The sequence below is a fragment of the Xenia sp. Carnegie-2017 genome, unplaced genomic scaffold, assembly GCF_021976095.1.
Source record: "Xenia sp. Carnegie-2017 unplaced genomic scaffold, XeniaSp_v1 HiC_scaffold_24, whole genome shotgun sequence".
Lineage (NCBI taxonomy): Eukaryota > Metazoa > Cnidaria > Anthozoa > Malacalcyonacea > Xeniidae > Xenia > Xenia sp. Carnegie-2017.
In genome coordinates, this window is record NW_025813487.1 from 9246656 (window position 1) to 9257177 (window position 10522).

The 10522-nt window shown below is 36.4% G+C and overlaps 2 long non-coding RNA genes across 2 annotated transcripts in view; both read right to left on the minus strand.

The window, feature by feature from the left end:
• LOC124450761 overlaps positions 1-1098 on the minus strand; it is a 3262-nt gene extending 2164 nt beyond the window's left edge. The window contains exon 1 of the long non-coding RNA XR_006950196.1: positions 965-1098. This is a non-coding gene — a long non-coding RNA (uncharacterized LOC124450761). The remainder of the gene's footprint in view (positions 1-964) is intronic.
• Positions 1-8150, minus strand: part of LOC124450764 — an 18266-nt gene extending 10116 nt beyond the window's left edge. Inside the window, exon 1 of the long non-coding RNA XR_006950199.1 lies at positions 8139-8150. This is a non-coding gene — a long non-coding RNA (uncharacterized LOC124450764). The remainder of the gene's footprint in view (positions 1-8138) is intronic.
• Between the last annotated feature and the right edge of the window lie 2372 nt (positions 8151-10522).

Sequence of the window (10522 nt, forward strand, 5' to 3'; positions counted from 1 at the left end):
CCATTGGTCCGCCCCTGGGCTTTGGGAAGGTTGTTGGTGCCATAAAACTTCAATATTTCTTACATAGAAAGACAATGAGATGATTTTGTTACAAGCTGCTTGAATTTGCAGAAATATAATAAAGTATTGGATTGGCATAAATTATGTCTCAAACATAAGACATTGCTTGGTAAAAAGCGAAATCAACCTATGAAAGTCTATTTAAGTTACTCAAAGAATTTTGTTTTGGTGAGTTTGTGGAAAGTTTATTTGACTCTTTAACTTCTATTTTTATAATAGTACTTTCAATGTTTTATTTAAAAATGCAGAGATTCAATTTGAGCACATAAAACCAGACACAATAAAACAAATGAAGTTGTTGCAGGGATGGACCACCATGACCTGCTCCAGGAATGGTGTAAAATCCATCAATGATGTCCTGGTAATGAGAGAAAGTTATGAAATATTGCAGACATTTTCCTTATTATATCATTTATTCCAAAACATGGTAATCGTGTTGAAAATGCAGCAACATAAAAAAGTTGAAAATTTTGGCCTGCATCATGAATTCTAAACCATAGTCTTTACAACAAAAACAGTTTTCTGTCCACACAATTTAAACTATTATATAAAAGCAAAGTTTCATGAAATATAACCAAAGATCTGCTAGTGTGCCAAATTAGTGTGCACGGACATGGTCATGTAGGGTCTTTTTTAAGTTACATTTATTTAAATGAGGTTCATAGGAATAACAAAATAACTTGTATCAACAAAATAAAAATGTGGTTGAATATGAACAATTTTAAACAGTCAGTCTTGAGTTCTTCACACAGTAGAAACATGAAAACCTTTTTTTACTACAAGAATCCTCCATTGTATTTCAAGCGTAACAAACATTACAAATTTTGTCAACTTGAAAGGTGTCATTCTAAAATTAAAAGTTTACATATTTCGAAACATTTAGTACAAGAGTTTATTAAAATACCTTGGTAAAAGCGTCAAACTTTGAAAATGATAATCACTATCTTCATAGGAAAGAGCAAATATCTCGTATGTATAAAACATAAATATTTAGGAGTAATTCTCACACTCTCTGTCATTAAACATCTCACCTTTGTACAATTTTCTGCCATTTTTTTGAAGAGCGTCATGTAAGTAGGAACATATGATAGTTAACTTCCAGGGGGGAGGCTGTCAATTTATTTAAATATGGTTGGTAAGTTTCTTTTGCAAATCAAATTCATAAATCTTTCAAATTAAATACGTACCAATAAATACGATAGAGTTTTCATGAGTAACTCTGCATTCCATTCCTTTTCCAACTTCGACAGACTTTGACATAATTAGAATGCCAGTCGGGCACAGGGCGGATCCAGGATTTTTTTCTTGTTAGTCAAAATGGCCGGAGGCGTTCGCTGCCTATGGGGCATCCGGAGGCATGAACCCCCTGAAATGGAGCTTTTCAAAAAATAGCTTAAGGCTTTGGAATTTAAGCCGTTTCGCTCAATATCAGAGCTCATCAGCATGCATACGATGGAGTTGATAAATGCACTTTCTATTTACTGTAGCATCCGACATGGACGGCCAGGTCTTTGCAAACCCAACCTTAAAAAATTCTTTACGATGAGCCACGATAATAAGCAGTTGTGAGCATGCTGATTATTACTGAAATCACACCATCAAAACACAAAACATGCCTTAAGTCCATGACAAACGTGGAATGTAGTACACAGATCCTGCAAAATTAGAAGAAAAAACAATCTGCATCTTTAAGCAAAACAAAGTACAGGTTTTCCAGTACAATACATCATATCAAATAAACTTGGAGTAAAATAAAAAACGCTTATGCTGGTTGAAGCATCTGATGTGGTAATTTCTTTTCAAGCAAGATGTAAATTGTTAGAAGTGAGAACTGTCGATATAAGTTAATGTTTTATGTAATGGAATGAAATGGAGTGAAATAAAAAAGTTTCTCTCTTTCAGCTAAAAGCCAATTCAATCTTCCCCTTATCTTTTGCAAAAAAAAATGAATAACTTTATGAATATCCAACTCTATGTCATTGTGAATGTAAAGCAACGCCAAACCATTTAAACGAGTCTCAACCATCGTACTTCGACTCAGGGGCGGATCTAGGGTATGTCAAATCAGTCACGCGACTGATGTTTATAGTTCAAAAGTTATTCATCAAATTTAATGATTACAATTTTTTGTGATCATTGAATTCCCGATGTATGATCGTATGAATGTTATTGTCAAAATTCAGTTTTATATCTAAAATCTTACGTAAATATTACGTTAGCAAACAAATCAGTACATTTTAGCATATCTGCAATTATATTAAATAACTGTATTATATAAATGAATTATATTATATAATTATATAACTGACTGACTGATAAGCGGGGTGGCTCAACTGGTTCGACCGAGAACGGAGTTCAAGAACACTAATTTAAGCCATTCCATTGGTCAATAGCCAGACCAGTGGACGATCTGGAATAATTTCGACTAATAAGCGGGGTGGCCGATAAGGGAGTCGACCGATAACGGAGTCAAATTGCTCTCGTGTAATTGGTTCGCTTAAATTTTTGTCTTACTGTGATTGGTTTGACTGATTTCGACTGATAGCAACTGAGCTAACACAGTCATGCTTACTGTCTGAATTGAATGTTTGATCGTTTTACAGTCAGAGCCACCAGAGAAATTGAGGAAAATCTTTTACAAATTCATATATTGACATGAATGCTGCTGTCCAGACTGTGAATTTTTTCAACAGGGTGAAAAATTTATGGATGAATTGTAAATGTTCGTGAAGACGATCTCGCCTCGCGACGCGAGAGATATTCCAGTCACTGATTTTGAAAAGCAAGCCATCATTGTTTAGAGATTGCTCAGCAGAAATTTTCACCCAAAATCGTAAGTAAAGGATAACTGAAGGGTATGCATGACTGTAAAATATCAAAGTCAATTTATGCGAGTATGTGATGTGATTTATGTAAATGTGGCGTATGGCATGCAGATTGTCCTTCTATAATCGTTGTTGCCGAAGGACTTTTAGCTATGGTTTCTTTGGTGCTTGGGAATCTTGGCCGTAATATGGCAGCGAAATCCTACATTCTTTCAAATGTATTTCATTAGACAAAAATCTGTAGCCATAAAGTGCCATGTTACTATATCCCAGTGGCGGATCTAGGCTATCTCAAATTATTTATCAAATTTAATGATTACAATTTTTTGATCATTAAATTTTTGTTCTGTAATCGTTTGGATTTCATCATCAAAATTCAGTTTTATGTATGAAAACTTGTACAAATACCAGATTTAGTAAACAGATCAGTAGATAAAACATATCTAGAATTATATAACTGGCTGACTGATAAGCGGGATGGCTCGACCGATAACGGATTTCAAGAACGCTTATTTAAGCCATTCCATTGGTCAATAACCAGATCAGTGGACGATCTAGAATAATCTCGACCGATAAGCGGGGTGGCCGGACCTATAAGGGAGTTCAATTGCTATCGTGTAATTGGTTTGTTTAAATTTTTGTCTTACTGTGATTGGTTTGACCGATTTCGACTGAAAGCCAACTGAACTAACATAGTCGAGATCACTGTCTGAGTTGAATGTTTGATCGTTTCATAGTAATTTTCTAAAGCATGATAGAAACTAAACTACAATCAGATGCAATTTATGGAAATCTTTTACAAATTCATATATTGACATGAATGCTGCTGTCCAAACTGTGAATTTTTTCAAGAGGGTGAAAAATTTATGGATAAATTGTAAATGCTTGGCAAAGACGATCTCGCGAGCAACATTTCAGTCATTGATGTTCAAAAGAAAGCCAACATTGTTTTGAGTTTTATCAGCAGAAATTTACATCCAAAATCGTAAGTAAAGGACAACTGAAGTGTATGCATGAATGTAAAATATCGAAGTCAATTTATGCGAGTATGTGATGCGATTTATGTCAATATGGCGTATGGTGAGCAGATTGATGCTTCTAAAATTTTTCTTGCCGAAGGACTTTTAGCTATGATTTGTTTAGTGCTTGGAGAATCGTGGCCGTTATATGGCAGCGAAATCCTACATTCCTGCAAATATATTTCAACAGACAAAAAATCTGTAACCATAAGGCGCCATACTATTAATTATTTTATCGTACACAAATGTTTGGGCTTCTCAGTTTATGATCATTGATCATTCAATCATTGGACTGTTATATTACACATTGTTTAGGATTTGAGAAAACTAACATTGATTACATGAGACACTGTTTACTATAACTTGTGATTTTGAGTATTTTGATCCATGAATCTCTTTATTTTGACAATTTGATGGAATGGTATTAAACCTGAGTATTTCACAATTCACATACATGAAATGTTTTCCCATGTCACATATTGTCCCCTTTTCTAACTGAACACCTCATGTAGAGATGCCAAGGTGTGTTGATCTACAGCTCATACCAGATTGTTTGCAATAAATTCCATAGGGCTATTGTCGGTCAAACCAATCACAGTAAGACAAAATTTAAACAAACCAATTACACGATAGCAATTGGACTCCTTATAGGTCCGGCCACCCATCTCTCGCGTCGCGAGGCGAGATCGTCTTCACGAACATTTACAATTCATCCATAAATTTTTCACCCTGTTGAAAAATTCACAGTCTGGACAGCAGCATTCATGTCAATATATGAATTTGTAAAGATTTTCCTCAATTTCTCTGGTGGCTCTGACTGTAAAACGATCAAACATTCAATTCAGACAGTAAGCATGACTGTGTTAGCTCAGTTGCTATCAGTCGAAATCAGTCAAACCAATCACAGTAAAACAAAAATTTAAGCGAACCAATTACACGAGAGCAATTTGACTCCGTTATCGGTCGACTCCCTTATCGGCCACCCCGCTTATTAGTCGAAATTATTCCAGATCGTCCACTGGTCTGGCTATTGACCAATGGAATGGCTTAAATTAGTGTTCTTGAACTCCGTTCTCGGTCGAACCAGTTGAGCCACCCGCTTATCAGTCAGTCAGTTATATAATTATATAATATAATTCATTTATATAATACAGTTATTTAATATAATTGCAGATATGCTAAAATGTACTGATTTGTTTGCTAACGTGATATTTACGTAAAATTTAAGATATAAAACTGAATTTCGACAATAAAGTTCATACGATCATACATCGGGAATTCAACGATCACAAAAAATTGTAATCATTAAATTTGATGAATAACTTTTGAACTATAAACATCAGTCGCGTGACTGATTTGTCATACCCTAGATCCGCCCCTGAGTCGAAGTACGATGATTGAGACTCGTTTAAATGGTTTGGCGTTGCTTTACATTCACAATGACATAGAGTTGGATATTCAAAAAGTTATTCATTTTTTTTGCAAAAGATAAGGGGAAGATTGATTGGCTTTTAGCTGAAGGAGAGAAACTTTTTTATTTCACTCCATTTCATTCCATTACATAAAACATTAACTTATATCGACAGTTCTCACTTCTAACAATTTACATCTTGCTTGAAAAGAAACTACTACATCAGATGCTTCAACCAGCATAAGCGTTTTCCATTTTACTCCAAGTTTATTTCATATGAAGTATTGTACTGGAAAATCTATACTTTGTTTTGCTTAAAGATGCAGATTGTTTTTTCTTCTAATTTTGCAAGATCTGTGTACTACATCCTACGTTTGTCATGGACTTAAGGCATGTTTTGTGTTTTGATGGTGTGTCTTAAGTTGATTCTCCATTAACCACACCCTAGAACCTTGACGAGATACTGTGTCATCTTCTGGACCACTCAGCAAGATGACATCTTTTGTGAATGGACCTGCAACTCCTTTATCTTTTTTCCTGCCTCTAGATGTTGTCTGAGGAAAATTGTGCCTGAGTCTAAAGCGTGGAGTGCTCATAGTAGCAGTTGCAATAGATTGTTGCGTTTGGCTAGCAGCAGATAAGGGACTGGTAATGGAAGGGCTTGATCCCCTGAATATTCTTGAAACTTCACTGTTAGTACTGGTGCTCGTACTAGCCTGAAAACAAAATAAAAGATAAACACTGAGAATATCACACAGCACAGATGATGTGGAGGTAGGTTTCAGTCAATGACATTGATATCATGAACTTCATCAGTCATTTATTTTTGGCAATTATCAAGACTAATTTATGTGATATGTACGGCAGCTCCATTAGAACGATAATTGATATAGCTCTGATATGTCAATACACTGATATAGCTCTGATATCTTAATATTAAGATACACCCTCCCTCGATAGTTATTCAAGGCAAACAGATTGTTTTTTAAATGCACTAGGTAGAGATATGAAGTCATATAATGAGTACAAGCAGCCAAAACTGATACCTAAATATATGTATGTAGAAAAATTGAAACACAGAGCGTACCTGATTTTGAGTGGTAGTATTAAACGGAACAGAGCTTTGTCCATTGTTTTGTAGTTCACGGCCCAGTCGGTTTATATTTGCCAAAATCTGTTCTATTATTGCATTCATGTCTTTTCTGTTATCACTATGGTGCACGTGCAACCTTGTGACGGTGTAATTATTGAATACAACATAATAATAACGCGTGTTCTGATTGGTCGATGCCATGCATAGATCAGGCCATGTCGTTAAAAACAAATAGGATTTTTTGCAGAAAGTTACATTCTGGCGGTGTAAATCCTAACTAAAAATCGGTGATTTTCCCAAACTTTTAAAGGTGATATCATCACAGTAATTCCACGTTTTCGTTGTTGTTGCTTCGTTGTTTACTAAATTTTACGTCTTCGTTCGCGTGGGAGAATTTAACTTTCGTATTTCCGGTTATTTAAAAAAACTTGCAGCACTATCCTCTGGTGCTAATTGCATAAAATAAATACTAAATGATTTCAAGTGCTTAGTTGGCCCGATCCAAACACTTGGGAATGTTCCTCGAGTGAAGAAAAATGGTGAAAAATCCTAAAACTGTTTAGGTTGACGGTCAGTCATTTTGTGTTGAGAGTTGCCTATCTTGTCTAATATAACATATACGAAATAAACTAAATTAAGAGAAAAAAACTCTACGAGGCGTTTTCTAAGCTATAACATACAATCATACCAACACATTTGCTATTTTATACATGTAATGTTATGTGAAGTGAAACTGTTTGCTAACGTGGAACCCACTCACGCGAGATCACGCGCGTGACAAACAAAACTCGCCTGCGAGAATTGAAAAACTCGCCTGCGAGAATTGAAAAACTCGCCTGCGAGAATTAAAAAACTCGCCTGCGAGAATTGAAAACTCGCCTGCGAGAATCTCGAACATGTAAATTTAATTTTCAATTATAGTATTTTTTATCTCAACAGTATTAAAAGTCGATTGAACTATATTATTGCACAACTGAGACCCATCTACGTAATTCGATAGACTTTTGGCAGTATCGGCTTTCCATACCAAAATCGCCAAAACACCAATATATTGCGAGATGGGTTCTGCGAATACACTAGTGAATTTCTACGCATGCGAAGAGCTATCCCATGATTTTTAGCTCATCTAAAAGCTCTCGACGAGCTCTTTCGAATGAGCTATTCAAAAACCGCCGTAACTCCAATATTTCGCGAGATAGGTTCTGCGCATGTGCGAGCAAACTTCTGCGCATGTGCGAGCGAACTTCTGCGCATGAGCAGTGCTATCTCCTAATCTACTGGTGCTACAGCAATGATCTTCAGCTTATCTGAAAGCTTTCGACGAGCTCTTTTGAATGAGTTATTCTAAATCGTTGTAACTACAATATTTTTCGATATAGGCTCTGTGCATGCGTGAGTGTATTTCTGCGGATGTGCAGTGCTATCTCCTAAATAACTAATGCTATGGCGATGATCTCTAGCTCATCTGAATGGTCTCGAGGAGCTCTTTCGAACAAGCTATTCAAAATCACGGTAACTCAAATATTTTGCGAGATAGGTTCTGCTCATGCGCAGTGCTAACTCCTACACTGCTGGTACTACGACGATGATCTTTATCTCATCTGAAAGCTCTCGATGAGCTCTTTCGAATGACCTATTCAAAATCTCCGTAACTCCAATATTTTGCGAGATAAGTCTTGCACATGCGTGAGCAAATTTTCGCGCATGCCCAATTCTATCTCTTAAACTACTGATGCCACTGCGATGATCTTTAGCTCATCTGAAACCTCAGGACGAGCTCTTTGGAATGAGCTATTCAAAATCGCCGTAACTCCAAAATCTTCTGAGATAAGTTCTGTGCATGCGCTAGGGCTTATCTGCGCATGCGCGAGCTAATTTCTGCATATGTGCGAGCGAATTTCTGCGCATGTACAGTGCTATCTCGTAAACTATTGGTCCTACGACAATGATCTTTAGCTCATTTGAAAGCTCTCGAAGAGCTCTTTTTAATCTGCGCATACGTGAGCTGGTTTCTGCGCATGCGCAGTGCTATCTCATAGAATACTGGTGCTATGGCGATGATCTTTAGCTCAACTAAAAGCTCTCGACGAGCTCTTCCGAATGAGCTATTCAAAATCACTGTAACTCCAATATTTTGCGAGATAGGTTCTGCGAATGCGCGAGCGTATTTCTGCATATGCACAATTCTTTCTCATCAACTACTGGTGCTACGGCGATGATCTTTAGCTCATCTGAAAGCTCTCGACGAGCTGTTTCGAATGAGCTAATCAAAATCACCTTAAATCCAATATTTTTTGAGATAGATTATGCGCATTCCTGAGCGTATTTCTGCGCATGCGCAGTGCTATCTCATAAATTACTGGTGCTACGGCAATGATCTTTAGCTCATCTCAAAGCTCTCGGCAGGCTGTTTCGAATGAACTATTCAAAATGGCCGTAACTCCAATATTTTTCGAGATGGGTTCTACGCATGCGCGAGCGTATTTCTGCGCATGCACAGTGCTATCTCCTAAACTACATATAATATGGCGATGATCTTTATCTCATCTGAAAGCTCTCGACAAGCTGTTTGGAATGAGCTATTTAAAATCGCCGTAACTCCGATAATTTGTAGGATAGATTCTGCACATGCGCGAGCGTTTTTCTCCTCATACGCAGTGCTATTTCCTGAAGTACTGTTGCCACAGCGATGATGTTTGGCTCATCTGAAAGCTCTTGACAAGCTCTTTGAAATGAGCTATTCGAATCGCAATAATTACAATATTTTGCGAAATAAGTGCTGCACGTGCCCGAGCGTACTTCTACGAAGAGGCAGTGCTATCTCCCAAACTACTGGTGCTTTTGCGATGATCTCTAGCTCATATCAAAGCTCTTGAAGAGCTGTTTTGATTGAGCTATTCAAAATCACCGTTACTTCTATATTTTGCAAGATGGGTTCTGCACATGCGCAGTGCTTTCTCATAAGCTACTGGTGCTACGGCGATGATCTCTTGCTCATATCAAGGCTCTTGAAGAGCTGTTTCGATTGAGCTATTCAAAATCGCCGTTACTTCTTTATTTTGCGAGATGGGTTTTGCGCATGCGCAAGCGTATTTCTGTTCATGCGCAGTCTTAAGTCCTAAACTACTGGTGCTACGGCGATGATCTTTAGCTCAAATTAAAGCTCTCGACGAGCTGTTCATATGGAGCGCCGAACATATCTTTATTCGATTTATTTAATATATCTGAATCTTCAATTAAAAATATTCTATATTGGATTTAAAATATTCCATATGGATTTAAAAATATTCCATATGGATTGAAAAATATTCCATATGATTTAAAAATATTCCATATGATTTAAAAATATTCCATAGTACTCCAAAGTTTCATAATATTCGTTTAAAGTTTTACCTGTCGCCATCTTGTTTTATTTGTGAAACTGATGACAATGTAGCAAAAATTGCGCGTGCACGGTTACATGTTAACAACTACTATCATGTAATATCATTTATAAACTACTATTATATTATATTATATAACTAAGCATTCCATATTTTTATATTTTAACTTTAAAAATCTATTTTGAAATGTCATTACTAATTAGGACATAATCTAGAAGTTTGCTTGCATGCGCTAGAAGCTTGCTTACATGCGTAAACATATTTTGAAACCGCAACCGCATTTGTTGTTATTGTGGTTAACTATTTAGTGCTGTAACATACTGTATTGCGTATGGGATGTAGGTCACAAAACCACAATACTTCCCATTAGGTATTTTATATATATGAGTAGTTTACACCACTGAGTACAACCTACGAGAACAACCTACGAGCACAAGCTACGAGGAGATAAACTTAGGAGGCATAGACTACCGAAGTAGTTTGACAAACTACAATCTACCAGACAACTATCTTGGCATTTATGCCATAACTATCTTTTGGCTTTTGTGCCTTTAATCTATTTGGAAAACTATTGTGAGTCATTGTTGGACTCATGAACGCTCAAGAATAAAGATATCGGTTGTACTAAGACAGAGGAGATAAGTTTGATTCATACTTATTGATATTATAATTAAGACACTTATCCACTTTAATATTTACGCGTTGGTTAACAAATTGTTTGAGAAACATAA